General features: G+C 37.6%; 1 pseudogene; it reads left to right on the top strand.

Annotated features, from left to right (window-relative positions):
• Positions 1-16840: 16840 nt before the first annotated feature.
• Positions 16841-17408, top strand: LOC101108813 (biogenesis of lysosome-related organelles complex 1 subunit 5-like; annotated as a pseudogene).
• The last annotated feature ends 4033 nt before the right edge of the window (positions 17409-21441 follow it).

The raw sequence follows: 21441 nt of genomic DNA, 5'->3' as shown, positions 1-21441 counted from the left end.
GACTGGTTGGATCTCTTTGCAGTCCAAGGGACTCACAAGAGTCTTCTCCAACACCACAGTTCAAAAGCATCCATTTTGATGTGATGCTCAGCTTTCTTTATAGTCCAACTTTCACATCCATACATGACCACTGGAAAAACCATAGCCTTGACTAGATGGACCTTTGTTGACAAAGTAATGTCTCTGCTTTTTAATATGCTGTGTAGGTTGCTCATAACTTTCCTTCCAAGGAGTAAGCAACTTTTAATTTCAAGGCTGCAATCACCATCTGCAGTGATTCTGGAGCCCAAAAAAATAACTCTGTTTCCACTGTTTCCCCATCTATTTCCCATGAAGTGATGGGACAGGATGTCATGATCTTAGTTTTCTGAATGTGGAGCTTTAAGTCAACTTTTTCACACTCCTCTTTCCCTTTCATCAAGAGGCTTTTAGTTCCTCTTCACTTTCTGCCATAAGGGTGGTGTTATATGCATATCTGAGGTTATTGACATTTCTCCTAGCAATCTTGATTCCAGCTTGTACTTCCTCAAGTCCAGCATTTCTCATGATATACTCTACATATAATTAAATAAGCAGGTGATTGTATACAGCCTTGACGTACTCCTTTTCCTATCTGGAACCAGTCTGTTGTTCCATGTCCAGTTCTAACTGTTGTTTCTTGACTTGCAGATAGGTTTCTCAAGAGGCAGATCAGGTGGTCTGGCATTCCCATCTGTTTCAGAATGTTCCACAGTTTATTGTGATCCACAGAGACAAAGGCTTTGGCATAGTCAGTAAAACAGAAATAGATGTTTTCCTGGAACACTCTCACTTTTTCATGATCCAGCAGATGTTGGCAATTTGGTCTCTGGTTCCTTTGCCTTTTCTAAAACCAGCTTGAACATCTATCTGGAAGTTCATGGTTCATGTATTGCTGAAGGCTGGCTTGAAGAATTTTAAGCATCACTTTACTAGAGTTGGAGATGAGTGCAATTTAGCAGTAGTTTGAGCATTCTTTGGCATTGCCTTTCTTTGGGACTGGAATGAAAACTGACCTTTTTCAGTACTCTGGCCACTGCTGAATTTTCCAAATTTGCTGGTAAATTGAGTACAGCACTTTCACAGCATCATCTTTCAGGATTTGAAATAGCTCAAATGGTCAGAATGGCTGCTATCAAAGTCTACAAACAATAAATGCTGGAGAGGGTGTGGAGAAAAGGGAACCTTCTTACACCGTTGGTAAGAATGCAAACTAGTACAGCTACTAGGGAGAACAGTGTGGAGATTCCTTAAAACCTGGAAATAGAACTGCCATGCGACCCAGCAATCCCATTGCTAGGCATACACCCTGAGGAAACCAGAATTAAAAGAGACACATGTACGCCAGTGTTCATCGTAGCACTGTTTACGATAGCTAGGACATGGAAGCAACCTATATGTTAATCAGCAGACAAATGGATAAGAAAGTTTTGGTACATATACACAATGCTGCTGCTGCTGCTGCTGCTGCTGCTAAGTCGCTTCAGTTGTCTCTGACTCTGTGGGACCCCATAGAAGGCAGCCCACCAGGCTCCCCCGTCCCTGGAATTATCCAGGCAAGAACACTGGAGTGGGTTGCCATTTCCTTCTCCAATGCATGAAAGTGAAAAGTGAATGTGAAGTCGCTCAGTCGTGTCCAACTCTGTGTGACCCCATAGATGGCATCACACCAGGCTCCTCCATCCATGGGATTTTCCAGGCAAGAGTAGTGGAGTGGGGTGCCATTGCCTTCTCCAGTTAAAAGAATGCATTTGCATCAGTTCTAATGAGGTGAATGAAACTGGAGCCTATTATACAGAGTGAAGTAAGTCAGAAAGAAAAACACCAACAGTATATTGATGCATACATGTCGAATTTAGAAAGATGGTAACAAAGACCTTATACGTGAGGCATTAAAAGAGATAGAGATATAAAGAACATACTTTGGGACCCTGTTGGAGAAGCTGAGTGTGGGATGTTTTGAGATAATAGCATTGAAACATGTATATTACCGTATGTGAGATAGATCGCCAGTCTAGATTTGGTGCATGAGACAGGGTGCTCAGGGCTGGTGCATTGGGATGACCCTGAGGGATGGGTTGGGGAGGGAGGTGGGAGGGGGTTCAGGATGGTGGACCCATGTACACCCATGGCTGATTCATGTCAATGTATGGCCAAAAAAAAAAAAAAGAAAAGAAAGAAAGAAAACGTTACAATATTGTAAAGTGGTTTGCCTCCAGTTTAAATAAATAAATCAATTTTTAAAGAATATTTATACTTTAGCAAAGTCTATCTAAAATAGCCTCTCAAGGTTTTGATAACTTGAATCTCTAGAGTTATGTTAAATTAAGTGATGGAAGTTTATTGGTCATTCTGAAATAGAATAATAAATTTAAACATGAATTACTAAACACTGGCTTCCTCTCGCAGAAAAAACAAAGACATTTTGGACTATTAATAAATACGATTGGTGACACACTGAAATATTTTCTATAAAAAAGCACATTTTTAAAGAAATTATTGTTAGGATTTATGTTCACCAATCTACATATTGTTGATTTAAAGGATAGTTCATGGTTACTTAAGAAAAGGAGGATGTATGTTGTCAATAAAGTAGGTATGAGAAATGGAATTGCATTTTATCAAGGAAAAAAGAAGTAGCTTTGACTTACAGATGGCTGTTTCTGAATAGAAAAAATAAAGTGATGCTATAGAAATAGAAAGTGGTGAACGTTTTCTGAAAACTGGACCCCGAGAAGAGAGTTTTTTATTTTTTTTTAATTTTATGACATTAATAGAAGGCTTATTTCATTACAGTATTGTAGTGGGCTTTGTCATACATCAATATGGATCAGCCATGAGTGTACATGTGTTCCGCCCCCCCCATCCTGAACCCTCCTCTCATCCCACCTCCCTCCCCACACCCATCCCTCAGGTTTTTCACAAAGGACCAGCTTTGAGTGTTCTGCTTCATGCATGGGACTTGCACTGGTCATCTCTTTTACATATGGTAATATACATACTTCAATGCTATCCTCTCAAATCGTCCTACCCTCTCCTTCTCTGACATGGTCCAAATGTCTGTTCTTGACATCTGTGTCTTTTTTGTTGTCTTGCACAGAGTCATCATTACCATCTTTCTACATTCCATATATGTGCATTAATATACTGTATTGGTGTTTCTCTTTCTGACTTACTTCACTCTCTATAATAGGCTCCAGTTTCATCCACCTCATTAGAGCTGACTCAAATGTGTTCCTTTTTATAGCTGAGTGATATTCCATTGTGTATATGTACCACAACTTAGATAGAGGTGACCTGGAAGAGAAAAAGGATCAAAAGGGGAGAGAGCAATGAAACCAGTAATCAAATCCCCAAGTGAAAATAGATACTCAAGATTAGATCATTAAGGTACAAAATTGGTAACAAGTATCAAAAAGCAAAGATTAAGAACTTAGAATAGAGGCTAGACTCTCAAAAATACAATATAAAAAATACAAACAGAAACAATCACAAATTTTTTAAAATATGTATGGAATTTGTTTTAGAAAATAGGGTTTCTTTTGAAAGGCTATAAAAATGAAAGTTAACGGAGTAATAAAGAACTGATTTAAAAAAACAATTAAAAAATTATAATAGTGAAAATATATCTGGGGATTTCTCTGGAGTTGTTGTGGGCAGTGAGGGGTCAGTTCAGTGTCAGATAGTCCCTTGTTCCAGTTTGTACTTTTTCTCAAGTTCTATAGGTGCCTTTCAAATGCACAGTCTCAGTATTAAATGGGTTTTAATCTGTTGCACCTGTCATTTCCATTGGGGATGCCCCTTCTTTGTTTATTTTTGCTTCCTCTGTCTGCAAGTCTCTTCAGTGTCTAATTTCCACCCTGACACAAAGGAGTGAAAATGTCCACTTATTTATGCTTACCTGTTCAGTTGCATTCTGGGGAGGGAGTGACAATGGAAACAAATACCACTGACATGTGTGGGGATTGTTCTCGGTGGATGGACCACACTGGGTTTGCCACAATCCAAGGCATCATGTACTTCCCAGGTCCATACTGCTCAGGCTTCAGGGTGCTCTGCAGGGGCACTGTCCCAGGTGGGCCCTGTGTTTTGTGAGGTTCCTGGGACTAAGCCATTCAGATTCTCAGGTGCTCCACAGGGTCATAGACCCAGGTGGCCTGTGTTTTTTGTGCCCTTCCCAGGCCCGGAGCATCTCAGGAGACTGGGTACTTGGAAAATGCACTGCCCCACGTGCTCTGTGTGTCTTCCTCACCTTCTCAGTCCCGGCTGTTCAGTTTCCCTGGTGTGACACTATAGCACAGTCCCAGGTATGCTGTTTTTCTCCTCTGGGGAGCTGATCTCAGGCTGTGACACTCCTGGCAGATGTCAACCCTCCAGAGTCCCAGGAAGACGTAGTTAGCAACTGGAAGCCTGCTCACAGTTTGGAGAAAGATGTGGTCTCTGGGGCCAAGGCTGCAGCAGCCCCTTACCTTCTTGCTCTGGCTGTTGCAGGCCTGTCTTTCGGCCTCCAGGGAGAGAGGGCCCTATATGGTAGCTGTCTTGCTCTCCTTTGACATTCCCTCAATCCTTTGTTCTGTAAGTGCACCAGGTGTCACCATGCGGTATTAGAGCATTTCATGGGAAAGGTCTTTGTGTGTTTTTGTGTCTGTGTGTGTGTGTGTGTGCGTGTGTGTGTGTCTGGTGATCCCACTGTTTGGGTTGCTATCACACATTAGTGCCCTCAGATTGTCCTCAGGGCACTCAGGCCTGGTCCTTACCATAAGGACTGATGATCTAGCCCATACCTCCCCACCCAGCCCCTACTCAATGGTGGTGGATGCAAAGGTCTGGGCCACTTCTCCACTGGAAGTTGCAGTTAGGCATATATTCTGTGGTTTGTTGTTGTTATTGTTTTGTTTTATTTTGTTTTTCTCCTCCTGCTTATGCTGCCCTCTGAGATTCCTAAACTCCCCACAGACACACCTGTGAGAGGGTTTCCTACTGTATGGAAACTTTTCCTCCTTCATGACTCCCTCCCCAGGATGGGTTTCCATCCTTAAATCTTTTTCTCTGTTTTCATCTTTTACATTTTGGCCTACTTCCTTTTGAAGACATTAGACTGCTTTCTGTGTGCTTGGTGTCCTCTGCCAGTGTTAAGAAGTTGTTCTGTGGAAGTTGCTCAACATTCAAATGATCTTTTGATGAATTTGTGGGGAAGAAAATGGTCTCCCCATCCTATTCCTCCATCAACTTGGGACCACCTCTCAAGAAGAGAGTTTTGTGCTCAGTAAAGTTTGACTACATTTAAAATAAATTTAATTGAGTAAATTAATTTTGAAAGTAAACTGGTACAAAACTTGAATATGTCTTTTTTCTCTAAGAGGACACATTTTCTTTAGATGTTGAACTACCTTTGATAACAGATTCAGTATTCTGTATTTGCTTTTGAAATATTTTATTATTACTTTGACTAAGTGATTAACTATTGTTTCACAGTGATCTATGATCTTATATGAGTGTTCTAAACTCTTTTGATATTTATTTACAAAACTTACAAAATCAAAATTTAATGAACTCCTTTGACTACTAGCTACCTTTGGGATGCTTCAAAGAGGCCTTGAAACATCCAAAAGAGAGATACTAACTTAGTTAGTCTCATTGTTATATTAAATTACACGAAAAGCATTGTCATTGTGAAATTAATAAATCTTAAGTTATATTGTATAATAAATGTTATTAACATACATATCCTAGAAAATATATCAAATTCCTTAAAATCTGGTATGTCTTGGTAAAATATTATCAGTCATTATCTTAAAGTGTTGTATGTCACAGCAGTAACCAACTTTCTTTGTCAATTGCATTATAATCAGGTTTTCAACATGCCTTCTTGGTTTTTTGTAGTTCTAGGCAGTTATAGTTTTATTCTGATGACTCTGCTTCTTTGTCAAGAAGATTTATGGAAAGGACCTTTGAATAAATACAAGTTTCTGATCTTCAGACTGTAATGCTGAACTGGGAAAGGGATTAAATAATTCTAATGGGAAATCTGAAGGCTTCATAAAACTGTTAACAACAAGGATTCATTGCCTAAGACTGAGTAAACTGGTAAATATCATTATAAATTTTATTATTTCTATCTGAAAAATTACTGATTTAAATCTGTGTTTTCCAGGTATAAGGAAATATTTCCCTCAAACTAATTATGACTCATAGTAATTCAGTTTATTATACCTTTGTAAGTAGAAATGAAACATTTATCTTTTTTCTCTATCTACTCCCTCCAGAGATTGTAAACTCTTAGGTTCTCAGCAATTTTATCAGCTAAATTAGGAGAGCTACCTTGCTAACAGATACAGAAATCTCAAAGTATTTTGGGGGCCTTGAAAAGGGAGGAATTCACCTAGATCTATTGGGAAAAATCTGTGATAAACACTTAGCATGATCTTACTAACCCTCAGAGGTTCAGTCTGAGACTCCTTATAAATGTTTCACCAAAGCAAGAAAAATATATGTTCATGTAGAGTTATATAAATTATCAGGACAACTTTTTTAACTTATTTTGCAAATCAATTAGTGTTAATTTCAATATATTTGATAGAAATGAGGGTAATTTTAGAGAGGAAAAAAAGATGTTTCAATGAATGTTAAATCCAAGTTTTGTTCATGGAGTTCTGTATTGACTAAGACTCACTTCCTGGATAGTTCTTTGCTGTTACACTATATTAATGTAAAGTGTAATTGAATTATTAAAAGGACACTCTAAGTTTGTTTCTGAAGCTTATCTCAGTAATTTTTGGATGACGATTACTGCCATCAGGGGATTATATGTATCGAAAAAGACATTGTTTAAAGGACAACTCAGATGGAAAGGCTCTCAGCAGGTACTCTTAACTAGTTAATATGCAGCAAAACTAAATGTAACTGACCCTCAGATTCATATTTCTTAATTAAAAAGGACCCCTGAACCAGACTGGTCTATAGAGAGGACTGCTGAACTCAAACTCACCTTGAAACAATGCTCAAATAGGGGACTCTTCACTTACACCAGAATGAGAAGAGAATTAGAAGTAGGCAGCTAGCCCGAGATCCTGGACCTGACTCATATGATGGTTTATAATGCTTTCTTGCTGACTCATATGATCGTTTATAATGCTTTCTTGATATCTTGGAACTTTGTATATGAATTAAGTGTTTCCTATCATGGATATGACTTTATTCCTATTTTAAAAATCAATCCAATTGTTGGGTTTGCAGCCAATTATCTGTGTCTAGTACTTTGGGGTTAGCTTGGTGGATTTCTCCCCTCCAAGATTCTGATTGGATAGCTCTTAGGAAATTTAATTTAGAAGAAAGAAAGTTCAGTCTACTCTTAATATTACTAGATGGGATCCTCTCATCTGGCCAGTTTATAATACCTACTCTGACCCTGGTCATAAATATGAATTTTCCTCTAAAGTTATTTAAGCTCAATCAAAGCAACAAGGAAATAAATCAGCCAAGGAATGAAACCTCCCACAATTATAGGATGAATTTATGTGGTTAACACCAGACTCTGATCATTTGAGTTTTAAGGGCCCCTCTGTCTTGGAAACAATTACATTAAACTAAGCAGCTGGATGGCATCACTGACTTGATGGACATGAGTCTGAGTGAACTCTGGGAGTTGGTGATGAACAGGAAGGCATGGAGTGCTGTGATTCATGGGGTCACAGGGTTGGACACTACTGAGCAACTGAACTGAACTGAACTGACTGAAGGATAACCAGCTTGGTAACACTAGGGAATTGGGTTGAGAGACTTATGGACAATGCCAATACATACTTTTCCTGAAAGATAAAGAATGGTACAGAATAGACTAAGTCAGATGACCTGAGAGTATATTGGACTGCATGTAATGAAGTTCTCGACTTAACTCTTACTTGCAACTTTATTAATACTGCTATCTATGTTATTCGTACTTTGCTGTTTTATAAGATTGTTTTTTCTTGCATTAACAAATGTATGACTGAGCCTCTGACAAAATATATAGTTTTATATGAGATCAATAATTGTAATACTGTAATTCTAGATATGGAAAGTTACAATAAGAAGGAATTTTTTCCTGGATAATAATAGACTAGTAAGACAGGTCATCCAGAGTCCTTTAGCTGCTGTTATGACCTAGTCCAGTAAAGTACATTGAGTGGCCTATCATTGAAATGTTTGCCAGGCCTAGGAATGAGCCTTCCTAGCACTGTGGGATGAAATGGTCATGAAATGCCTCATGAGCCATGGTTGAACTTATGACCATGAGGGGGCCATGTCAGCTACAAATTGGTACTTGCCATCTATTTCTACAAGGATTAGATCATGTGCTGCTTCAGCTGCTGATTTTCAACACCACCTCTTGAAAGGAGTTCAGGATGGAGAGCAGAAATGAGTCTATCTGTGTGGGGGGATGTGAGGGAGACTGGCAGAACAAGTCTTCAGATATTTTCAGGAGCCAATTGTATGAGCCCAATTCTTATATCTCCTCATATCTAGAAAAACACTAAAATCCTTCATGGTGATGACTGTTCCTCATGACTAGCAAAGTCTGCAAAAAGAATTGTGCTTGATTGCATGTACTCCCCCTTCACCAAAATCATATACTGACCTTCCCTCCACCCCACCTCTTTGGAGCAATTTCTCAGAGCTATCTGAAATGCTGTCTCCTGGACTACTGTCTTCATTTTGTTGCAAATAAAACTCTCATGTTTTAAGTTGACTATAGCCTCCAAAACTCTTGGTCTTTTCACCTCTTACTTGGGTCCCTCAGTTCTCTGCCCACTGCCATCATGTTTTGCACCACTCTTCTCGCTCCACCTTCAATGTTCACTGTTGTTTTAAATACCCAGGAAAAAGCAAAAAGCAGCATTTAAGGTAGCATTGTCAGACAAAATACAGGATGCCAAGAAGCCCAACTAAATCTGAATTCAGTTAAACGAATACTGTTTTTAATATGAGTGTGCCCCAGATATTTCATGGGTGTATATTAATACTAAAAAGTAATTTGTTATTTTCTTGAAATTCAAGTTTAAATAGACATTTAAAATATTTTATCTGATAAATCTGGTGATGCTAACAGCACAAGTTCTGATGTCAGAATGATTTCATTTGAATATTGATGTTTATTCCGATTTTAGCTGTATGATTTTAAGCAAAAAAGTTTTAGCATCTCTTATCTTAATTTCCTCCTGTCTAAAATAAGGATAATGATATTCATTATCTAATGATTACTGAAAGAATTATGATATATGAGTAAAGTGTAGATTGTCTATCAGATAATCAAAATGGTAGCCATTGATATTACTAAATTATGATGACTAATAATAGTGTTCCTCTTGTTAGATAGATGTGCATTTAACAGGTAAGAAAATCTTCAGTTACATGGATAAAGCTCTATAGTAGAAATTTAGAGAATTTCACATAGATAGCTAGTCTTCTCAAGGCATGCACGGATCATTTTTATATACTTAAATTTTAAGTACAATTCATCAGTGTCTTAAAAAAAATAACTGTTTTGTTATGAAGCACAATACAATATCGGTACCTTTTAAGTCTGAGACATCATATAAAACTGGAATACTAAAGTAGAATATTCAAGGTAATCAGTGTCTTACATCGAAGATGTGGTCCTCTCTTCTGTGTCTCAGGTCACTCGATTTGGTCAACAGATGGCAAGTGATAATTTCATAAGTCACACTGCATCTGGGTAATACATCAAGAAGCAGATAACTTTAAAGAAAAACACCGAAATAAAGATTCAAAGAAAGGCAAGAAAGAATCAAAGAAAATTACTAACAATAAGGAAGACCCAGTCAAAAGATTTGGTGTTCATGAATATATGTTCATTTACTTAAGAGCTGCAAGGAAAAGCAGAGTCAGAGTCTAGGAATAGTAGCATTACTGAGTGGGTTTTGGAACAAGAATGTCAATACTGATATAAGCAGAAGAGAAGGTCCAAATATTTAACAACTCACATGAGCAGGAAATGCAGTAGGTAGTATTAGAACTTGGAATTAAAGATCCCTCATTTGTTTGTTACTGGGTCATAAAGAAATACAAGGATTCAGATGGAGGAGTCAGAGTGGCCAGGGTATTTATGGGAGGAAGGATTTGGAGGGTTAGAGGGTAGCAGCTTCGTGCCAATTGGTACAGAAATTTTCAACATGTTTAATAATCAGCAAAGGTACTCTGGTGGATGACACCAAACAGCAGCCATGGATACAAGATTCAAACTAGAGTAGGAATAGGCCAAGCAGGCAAATCTACCAACAGAGATTATCTAGAGCTACATGTTATAACTTATATGACCCTAAAGTTGGATTGTGGTGGTTTATTTTGTTCTTTGATTCTGTATCAGGTGGACTGTAAACTCAGTGAAAAGTAGTAATGGTATCAATTTTGTTCATCATTTATCAGGATTGCCTATCACAGTGCCTAATGAATATTTGTTTAATGAATAAAGAGCCAGTCAGTTTCTCCTAGTGCCTGGAATGTCATAAGAACAAATCTTCCTAGAGGATGAAAAGCTCTGAGAATTCCTTCTGATCTTGAACTGCCCTTGGAGATCTGCTCCAGACAGAAACTGGTCCCTGTCATTTGAACTCCTGGATATCAATTCCTAAGCCTCACCTCAGGAGAATACTAAAGTGCTCTATCATTGTATGGCTTCCCTAAAGCAGAGTTGAACCCTTTAATGAGAAGGACTGAACCTGCAGATGGTGACTGCAGCCATGAAATTAAAAGACGCTTTCTCCTTGGAAGAAAAGTTATGACCAACCTAGATAGTATATTCAAAAGCAGAGACATTACTTTGCCGACTAAGGTCCATCTAGTCAAGGCTATGATTTTTCCTGTGGTCATGTATGGATGTAAGAATTGGACTGTGAGGAAGGCTGAGCACTGAAGAATTGATGCTTTTGAACTGCGGTGTTGGAGAAGACTCTTGCGAGTCCCTTGGACTGCAAGGAGATCCAACCAGTCCATTCTGAAGAAGATCAACCCTGGGATTTCTTTGGAAGGAATGATGCTAAAGCTGAAACTCCAGTTCTTTTGCCACCTCATGAGAAAAGTTGACTCATTGGAAAAGCCTCTGATGCTGGGAGGGATTGGGGGCAGGAGGAGAAGGGGACGACCGAGGATGAGATGGCTAGATGACATCACGGACTCGATGGACCTGAGTCTGAGTGAACTCCAGGAGATGGGAGGCCTGGTGTGCCACGATTCATGGGGTTGCAAAGAGTCGGACATGACTGAGCGACTGAACTGAACTGAACTGAACTGAACCAAACAAGTCACTGGTATCCTGACCTGTTTCTTAAATTTTTTTTAAAATTCCACTCAAAAGTTTATTTGGCAAATATGTATCCAGTTTACAACTATAGACAGAAATAAATTTCAGGAACAGCGTACCTATGGGCTTTAGTCACTCTCAGCTAAAACCAAGGTCTTATGACAATATGTTCCCCATGATAAACTGCTTCTATTCATTTAGGGAAGTAAAAACCACAACTACACTGCAATTCTGTAAGCTACAAATTTCTCAACTTTAAATAGAAATAGCATATGTACCACAGCTTTCTTATCCATTCATCTGCTGATGGACATCTAGGTTGTTTCCATGTCCTGGCTATTATAAACAGTGCTGCAATGAACATTGGGGTACATGTGTCTCTTTCCATTCTGGTTTCCTCGGTGTGTATGCCCAGCAGTGGGATTGCTGGGTCATAAGGTATTTCTATTTGCAATTTTTAAAGGAATCTCCACACTGTTCTCCATAGTGGCTGTAGTAGTTTGCATTCCCACCAACAGTGTAGGAGGGTTCCCTTTTCTCCACACCCTCTCCAGCATTTATTGCTTGCAGATTTTTGGATCGCAGCCATTCTGACTGGTGTGAAGTGGTACCTCATTGTGGTTTTGATTTGCATTTCTCTAATAATGAGTGAGTATTAATCAGTTCTGATGAGATGGATGAAACTGGAGCCGATTATACAGAGTGAAGTAAGCCAGAAAGAAAAACACCAATACAGTATACTAACACATATATATGGAATTTAGAAAGATAGCAATGACAACCCTGTATGCAAGACAGGAAAAAAGACACAGATATGTATAATGGACTTTTGGACTCAGAGGGAGAGGGAGAGGGTGAGATGATTTGGGAGAATGGCATTCTAACATGTATACTATCATGTAAGAATTGAATCGCCAGTCTATGTCTGACGCAGGATACAGCATGCTTGGGGCTGGTGCATGGGGATGACCCAGAGAGATGTTATGGGGAGGGAGGTGGGAGGGGGGTTCATGTTTGGGAACACATGTAAGAATTAAAGATTTTAAAATTTAAAAAATAAAAAACTAAAAAAAATAAATAAATAGAAATAGCAGAAAAATTCAAAGAATTAGCAATGAATCAGTATTGTTAATAGATGTCAATATACCTTATGACATTTTTATAGATAAGTACTTAAATATAATTATTTAAAGCCTATTTCACTAAATTTCAACAAGCTTTGCTGTTCAGTTCAGTCACTCAGTCGTATCCGACTTTTTGCGACCCCATGAATCACAACACGCCAGGCCTCACTGTCCATCACCAGCTCCTGGAGATCACTCAAACTCATGTCCATCAAGTTGGTGATACCATCCAGCCATCTCGTCCTTTCTTGTCCCGTTCTTCTCCAGCCCCCAATCCTTCCCAGCATCAAGGTCTTTTACAGTGAGTTAGCTCTTCATATGAGGTGGCCAAAATATTGGAATTTCAGTTTCAGCATCAGTCCTTCCAATGAACACCCAGGACTGAAATCCTTTTGAATGGAACCAGGGTTTTCTCCTTTATTTTTTTATTTTATTTTATTTTATTTTTTTATTTTTTAATTTTAAAATCTTTAATTCTTACATGCGTTCCCAAACATGAAACCCCCTCCCACCTCCCTCCCCATAACATCTCTCTGGGTCATCCCCATGCACCAGCCCCAAGCATGCTGTATCCTGCATCAGACATAGACTGGCGATTCAATTCTTACATGATAGTATACATGTTAGAACCACTTTCACCGCTACTGTTCAACATAGTTCTGGAAGTTCTGGCTGCAGCAATCAGAGCAGAAAAAGAAATAAAAGGAATCCAAATTGGAAAAGAAGAAGTAAAACTCTCACTGTTTGCAGATGACATGATCCTCTACATGGAAAACCCTAAAGACTCCACCAGAAAATTACTAGAGCTCATCAATGAATATAGTAAAGTTGCAGGATATAAAATCAACACACAGAAATCCCTTGCATTCCTATACACTAATAATGAGAGAGTAGAAAAAGAAATTAAGGAAACAATTCCATTCACCATTGCAACGAAAAGAATAAAATACTTAGGAATATATCTACCTAAAGAAACTAAAGACCTATATATAGAAAACTATAAAACACTGGTTTTCTCCTCTAGAATGGACTGATTGGATCTCCTTGCAGTCCAAGGGACTCTCAAGAGTCTTCTCCAACATCACATTTCAAAAGTATCAATTCTTCAGCGCTCAGCTTTCATCATAGTCCAACTCTCACATCCATACATGACCACTGGAGAAACCATAGCCTTAACTCGACAGACCTTAGTTGGCAAAGTAATATCTCTGCTTTTCAATATGCTATCTAGGTTGGCCATAACTTTCCTTCCAAGGAGTAAGCGTCTTTTAATTTCATGGTTGCAGTCACTATCTGCAGTGATTTTGGAGCCTAAAAAAATAAAGTCTGACACTGTTTCCCCATCTATTTCCCATGAAGTAATAGGATCAGATGCCATGATCTTCGTTTTCTGAATGTTGAGTTTTAAGCCAACTTGTTCACTCTCTTCTTTCACTTTCATTAAGAGGCTTTTTAGTTGCTCTTCACTTTCTGCCATAAGGGTGGTGTCATCTGCATACCTGAGGTTATTGATATTTCTCCCGGCAATCTTGATTCCAGCTTGTGCTTCTTCCAGCCCAGGGTTTCTCATGATGTACTCTGCATATAAGTTAAATAAGCAGGGTGACAATATACAGCCTTGATGTACTCCTTTTCCTATTTGGAACCAGTCTATTGTTCCCTGTCCAGTTCTAACTGTTGCTTCCTGACCTGCACAGAGGTTTCTCAAAAGGCAGGTTAAGTGGTCTGGTATTCCAATCTCTTTCAGAATGTTCCACAGTTTATTGTGATCCACATAGTCAAAGGTTTTGACCTAGTCAATAAAGCAGAAATATATGTTTTTCTGGAACCTCTTGCTTTATTCCTGATCCAGCTGATGTTGGCAATTTGATCTCTGGTTCCTCTGCCTTTTCTAAAACCAGCTTGAGCATCTAGAAATTCATGGTTCGTGTATTGCTGAAGCCTGGCTTGGAGAATTTTGAGCGTTACTTTACTAGCATGTGAGATGAGTGCAATTGTTCAGTAGTTTGAGAGTTCTTTGGCATTGCCTTTTTTTGGGATTGGAATGAAAACTGACACTTTCCAGTCCTGTGGCCACTGCTAAGTTTTCCACATTTGCTGACATATTGAGTGCAGCACTTTCACAGCATCATCTTTCAGGGTTGGAAACAGCTCAACTGGAATTCCATCACCTCCATTAGCTTTGTTTGTAGTGATGCTTTCTAAGGCCCACTTGGCTTCATATTCCAGGATGTTTGGCTCTAGATGAGTTATCTGGGTCGTGAAGATCTTTTTTGTACAGTTTTTCCGTGTATTCTTGCCATCTCTTCTTAATATCTTCTGCTTCTGTTAGGTCCATACCATTTCTGTTCTTTATCGAGCCCATCTTTGCATGAAATGTTCCCTTGGTATCTCTAATTTTCTTGAAGAGATCTCTAATCTTTCCCATTCTGTTCTTTTCCTCCATTTCCTTGCATTGATTGCTAATGAAGGCTTTCTTATCTCTCCTTGCTATTCTTTGGAACTCTGCATTTAGATGCTTATATCTTTCTTTTTTCTCCTTTGCTTTTCACTTCTCTTCTTTTCACAGCTATTTGTAAGGCCTCCTCAGAAAGCCATTTTGCTTTTTTTGCATTTCTTTTCCATGGGATTGACCTTGATCCGTGTCTCTTGTACAATGTCACAAACCTCAATCCATAGTTCATCAGGCACTCTATCTATCAGATCTAGTCCCTTAAATCTATTTCTCACTTCCACTGTATAATCATAAGGAATTTGGTTTAGGTCATACCTGAAAGGTCTAATGGCTTTCCTTACTTTCTTCAATTTCAGTCTGAATTTGATAATAAGGAGTTCATGATCTTTGCTACAGTCCACTCCCAGTCTTGTTTTTGCTGACTGTATAGAGCATCCCCATCTTTGACAGCAAAGAATATAAATCAATCTGATTTCGGTGTTGACCATCTGGTGATGTCCATGTGTAGAGTCTTATCTTGTGTTGTTGGAAGAGGGTGTTTGCTGTGACCAGTGCGTTTTCTTGGCAAAACTTTATTAGCTTTTGCCCTGCCTCATTCCATATTCCAAGGCCAAATTTTCCTGTTACTCCAGGTGTTTCTTGACTTCCTCTTCTGCATGTACATTTACACTATAATAAATATGAAACCAACATGTTTACAAATTTCTACAAAATCTTAAGGAAATGAACACTACATGGATGGGATCAAAAGTCCCAAATTTGTAATAAACTCTTTTCATGAGGACAGTTATAGTTTTTTTTTTTCTTTATAAAAACATTTTGTCATTGTTTCCTTTTTGCTTTCAAATATTATTTTTGCATGGATTTTCACATATGCATAACTGATTGGCTAATTTTCCATGCAAATTAATAGTCATCAAAACATTAATTTACAAATGTATTTCCTTCTTATAACTGAAAATAATTGCTGACTAATTTGCATAATTATTCTGGTTTAGTGTACATACTTATCCTCATCAAAGCACCCCTCCACCCTTCATACAAACGTGCATTATGTAGTAATGCTATTAGTCAAATTACCTGGGAAATTCATTTTATTGGATATAATACATATCAGTTCAGTTCAGTTCAGTTGCTCAGTCGTGTCTGATGTACTCTTGCCTCAAAGTAACCCTACAATAAAGAAAATTGCATGTGGAAAGATATCCCTAGAAAGTAGTTTATTTTGTTTCTTTACTTCCAAAAAACAGTTTAAATAAGACCCAACTGTTAAGGGTCAGAAAGAGCCAGAAAATCTGCTTATGACTTTGAATGGAGCAAGTTAGTATTATCTCTGGCCTTAAGAACCTCAGGAGGAAAAAAAGGACCTCAGGTAGACTGACTTCTTTCAAAGATTAACTCATGAGCCAGGAAGTCAAAGCCCCAAAATTTCAGGAGTCTAGTACTTTATCTCTTGAATTGCCTTTAATGATTTAAGGATGGTCCTGACAGAAAATTACTTATAACTGTGTCAGACCCACTCTGGGTTCCACAAGAATGGCCTAAAACCTAAATATGGTATATAAAGTCAACTGACCTTTACAGGGAGGGAGTGACACTATATTGGGCATCTTCTTAATGTGCCAGAATTCTTCCCTACCTAGATATATGATGATCCTCTCACACTGTTGAATCTATAACATTCTCCATATTTACAGAATCACAGAAGTAATACTTTCAATTCCTGAAAGAGTAAGACAAAGAAATTCATCAATCCATACATTTCAAATAACATTTTAAAAGGGACCTGCACAGTAATATAAGTGAAACCTATGATGAAAGACAAAATGAAGAGTCACTACTTATGGTCAAAATACACTAAACAGCAACTTTTATGCATATTTCATTCAAGCACTAAAGGTAGTAAATATGAAGTCAAGATGAAAATAACACTAAATTTGCGGGATGAGTGGCAGTGGGACAGAGACCCTGGTGGGTTGTGAGGCTGCTCCAGGCAGTGGCTGTGGCAAGAAGGACTCTCTGGGGTTTGTGGGCTCACCAGCATACCTCATTATCAAGGACCTTGGAGAAATTCATTCAAGGCTGTTAGATCACAGACCAGTTATCTAAGGTCAAATCCATTATTTTGTGAAAGTATTTGAAGAAAAACATGGTCTTCAAGAAATGCGAGTTCTTGAAAATCTGAAGAATATGATCCATGAGACAAGTGAACATACTCTTCTGACATGTAGAGAAACAATGCAAGACAACTTAAACCAAGTTCTCCAGAGATTGCAAGCAGCTACTGACTCGGTCTGTAGATTCCAGCAGAGGGAACAGGAGTGAAAAAAGATTCATAATGACCTTTTTAATGGCTAGTGAGAAACAGCACATAATGCAGTGGGAAGATTTCATGAAAGAGCAGCACAGCAAACAGGCAGAAGTGGACGAGGAGCACAGGAAAGCCATGGAAAAGCTGAGAGAGCAGTATGCAGAGATGGAGAAGTACCTGGCAAGATTCTCAACCTTCTGAGAACTTGAACCACAGCAGTGACAAACTAATGATAAAAAACTGACATCCCCACTCCCCCCCCCCCCAAAAAAAAATGCTCCCACCAAACCATTTAGCCTCTGCTTCAAGCTTAACAATATATTCGATGTCACTTTTCTGTCAGAAAATGGAGCCCTCTCCTGAAGTCTTCGCTATTTCCTAGAGGAGTGCCACATCTTTCCAGTTTCAAGTGCCTCTCAATGATCATTTGAAGGGGAAGGAGTTGGAAGAAAGTGGTGTCCACGTGCTCTCAGTTAATGTGAACCAGTTTTGGTTTCCATTGATTGATTATCTCAGAGAACTAAGGGTAAGTACAGACTTCTTAGGGAAGTAATTTAATTCATCCTTCTGCAGGGTTAATGTTAGTTTATCATTGTGGCTTAGAAAGCAGAGATGGTGTCTGCCTGTGGTGGATTCCTTTGAAGGAACCAAGGAATTATTATTATTCCATGAGTAATGCAGACAGAAACAACTGTCCTGGGAGCAGAGATCATATTGAAGAGAGAGGAGCATCAGAACCATGTCTCTGCTGTGCACATCGGGCCACACTGGTCTCTGAACGGCCTGCTGGGAGAAGATGCTGTATAATGCTGTGTATTCGCTGGACAAGAAGACATGCTTGTTAAGACTGTGGCCTTCCAACACTTCATGTTTTCAGCTTTGTTTAAAACATGCTTACAAGGAAAAGCTTACCAGAAACACAGTTAACTTTTAACCTTTCCAAGAAACATAATCTTGCCCATAGTCTTTACCTCATTTTTACCTCTGTTTTTGCTGTGGGTAAGCTTTGTAAGATAAATAATGTCTGTACATGTTTCAGCCATTTAATGAGTGATCAACAAATTCTGCCAAGGCCTCCCTCTGGAACTGTATAAAGATCCTGGCTTTGAGTAAACTAGAAGTATTTGCCCACACGGCAAATGATCCATGTAAAATGTAAATCCTTTTTAGTATTGAACGTCTGTTCTCATAAGTAGGTGTATTATGATGAAACATGTACTAATTCTGTCATCACTGTGATCTTTAAAAATCTGCATTTAACAGTTTAATTGAGGAACTAAATATATATATTTTTATTTACCATGAACCAAGAAGCCTGGCGTGCTGCAATTCGTGGGGTCGCAAAGAGTCGGACAAGACTGAGCACTGAACTGAACTGAAAACAGAATTATATGTAATAATTTCAAGAGATTTATGGTAAATGAATGTGAGGTATGGATAGACCTTTCAGATATTTTTTTCATTGCCCTTCAGTGAAGAAAGGCACAAGAAAGAAAATACCCACCTAGATTGTGTTAGCTCAGTGTTGCTCCTGCAGAAAAGTGCTGATGCCTGCCTGTGTAAATTTATGGCTTATTGTCAAAGCTTCATTCTTGGCTGCATATTGAAAATGTGATTAAAGTTAATAGAGGAGGTGAAATAAGTATTTGAGATTTCTTTCAATAACACAGAAATTCTGCCAACTCCCTGTTTGCTAATATAGGCTTGACAAGCTCATTCATTATCCTGTGGTACCTAAACCAAAAAGAGTACTTATTGATACGCAGGCATGTTGGAATTTTCTTAATTCTCTTTCAGTGGATGGAAAAAGAAAATATACTTCCAAAAATATCCTGCACATGAAAAAGGAGGGAAACCCTAAGTGAAAATTCCCTTTGTACTGTAGGCAGTTTCAGAAGAGTTATTAATTGCCAGTGCACCACTGAACAGATGCTAGAACCAGGAAACCAGGGCCGTGTGTGTGAGCAGTAATGATTCCTCCACTTGTGCATATATTTTTGACCATGTTCATTCATCTCATGTGACAAATAAATACTTTACCATATGCGTTTGTATATATTATATGAGGATCTAAGGGCCTTCTTAAACCAAAATGACTTTATGAAATTTTTGAGCTTTAAACATGGATGTTAAATCTCTTGAAACTTTTTTAGCTATTCAATATACCTTTTAAAAGAGATGGTTGGTTCGCTTTCCTTTTTATATTTTTAGTAGTGAACACTTTCCCTTATATTTCTCAGTTTCTAAATCACTTTTGATATGTATTTTATTTATATATAAAAATCTACTTTAGTAGTTACATAATAAACAGCATTTCTGCTGCTACGTTGTCTAACAAAGAGAATATGGCTTCTGGGTGGCTCACAGGATTACTTTCTAATGAGCAAATGAAATAATGTATTGTTAATTTAAAGTGCTATAGAAATGTTTGTTTTTAAATTCTATTTTTTTATTTTCCATCATGATTTCTTTTTTTTCTTTACTTGCATAAGTGGATTTTTTTTTTTTAATTTACTAACATGTAGACTTTTAAGTTCTGTTCTTACTGATTTCTGCTTTCATTGGACTATGGTCCAAGAATAGGTTCATATAAGACTAAAATGTTACAATTTGTTGAGATTTTCCATCTGACCTAAAATATGGTCAGTTTTTGTAAGTGTTGTGTTAGTGCTTGAAAGTATGCCTGTTTCCAGTTGTTGGGTGTTCATTAGACCAAACAGTTAATTGTGTTGGCCAAATTGTCTCTATTTTAATGTTCTTTTTCTTCTACTTGATCTTTCAGATTCTAAGAGGTGTTAAAGTTTTCTGTTCTAGTGGATTTTCTGATTTTTGTAATTGTGTTAATTTTTGTTTTATATATCCTGAAACTTTGTTATTCAGTATATTACAAGTTTAGAATTGTTTCTCTTCCATGTTTAGAATTGAATCTGATATTTGTTGTCACAGCTTCTATTTCTAATAATGTTTTCGTTCCTTAAAATCATTTTATGTTCCTTAAAATCTTATGTTTCTGAAAGAAATATTTATATAAGCCACACCAGCTGGTTAGTGTTTGTATGGTATATGTTTCTCTATTCTTCTGTCAGATCTTTACGCTGTGTTTTCATGTACCCACTAAAAACTAACTCAATTTTTTTTTTCTTTCTATCGATCTTTTAGCTGGAGGCATTAATTGATTTACATTAGTGGAAATTGCTAACATATTAGGGTTTATTTATACCATGTTATTGTGCTTTTTGTTCTACCATTTTGTTATCTCTCTGCCCTTGGGTATTTTTCTCCCTCCTTTTTCAGCATTGAATTTTTTGGTTTTCCATTTACTTTTTCTCTGCTAGTTTAAAAGGTAAAACTCAAATTTTGTCTTTTTAGTGCTTATCGTAAATTTTAGTTTGCATCATAAACAGAATCTAAAGTTTTATGTTTTCACTCTTATGCTGAACATCAGATTTTTGAACAAAATCTGATTGCCTTCCCTTAATTTCTGTGTCTATAATTTTAGTTTTGTCTCAGTTTAATTCCAAAATAGTTATTGTATACAGTCAGTATTTGTTTAAATTTACCTATGTTTACTGTTTTATTATCCTTGAAAGTTAGCTGGGTATACAAGCCTAGGTTGACAGTTATTTTCCTCTCATTTTTTTTTAATTATACTATTCCACTGTTGTCTTGCTTCCATTGTTGCCTCTGAAATGACACTTGTCAGTTGATCAGTATTCCTTTGTAGGTAATCAGTCTTCTCTTTCAGGTTATGTTTAAGTTCTTTATCTCTGACATTCTGCAATCAAATGTCATTATACTATAACCTGTCTGCTGTGGGTTTCTTTTTTATTAATCAACTATGATTTACTGAGCTTCTTGAATCTGAGAATCGGTGCCTTTTGTGAATTATGAAAAATTTTGACTTTTACCTCTTTGAGTAATATACCTTTGCATTTTCTCAATTCTCTCCTTTAGGAAATCAAATTAGACTTAAGTTTTACCATCTCACTCTGATCTTTATATCTCATAATCTCTGTTTCATATTTTTCTCACTGTCTCTGTGTTGCACACTACATCATTTCTTTACATCCATTGTACAGTTCATTAATTTTGTCTTCTTGCTGTCTCTAATGTATGTAACCTATCTATCATTTTTAATTGTGATTATAGTTTTTTTTCATTTCCAGAAATGTTGTTTGGTTCTTTCTCAAAATTTATTGGTCATTTGAGGTAGTTCCTCTATTCTCTCTTTTCC

Source organism: Ovis aries, chromosome X (assembly GCF_016772045.2).
Source record: "Ovis aries strain OAR_USU_Benz2616 breed Rambouillet chromosome X, ARS-UI_Ramb_v3.0, whole genome shotgun sequence".
Lineage (NCBI taxonomy): Eukaryota > Metazoa > Chordata > Mammalia > Artiodactyla > Bovidae > Ovis > Ovis aries.
The sequence above is the reverse complement of the archived record's forward strand: the minus strand, read 5'-3'. Positions and strand labels throughout refer to the sequence as shown.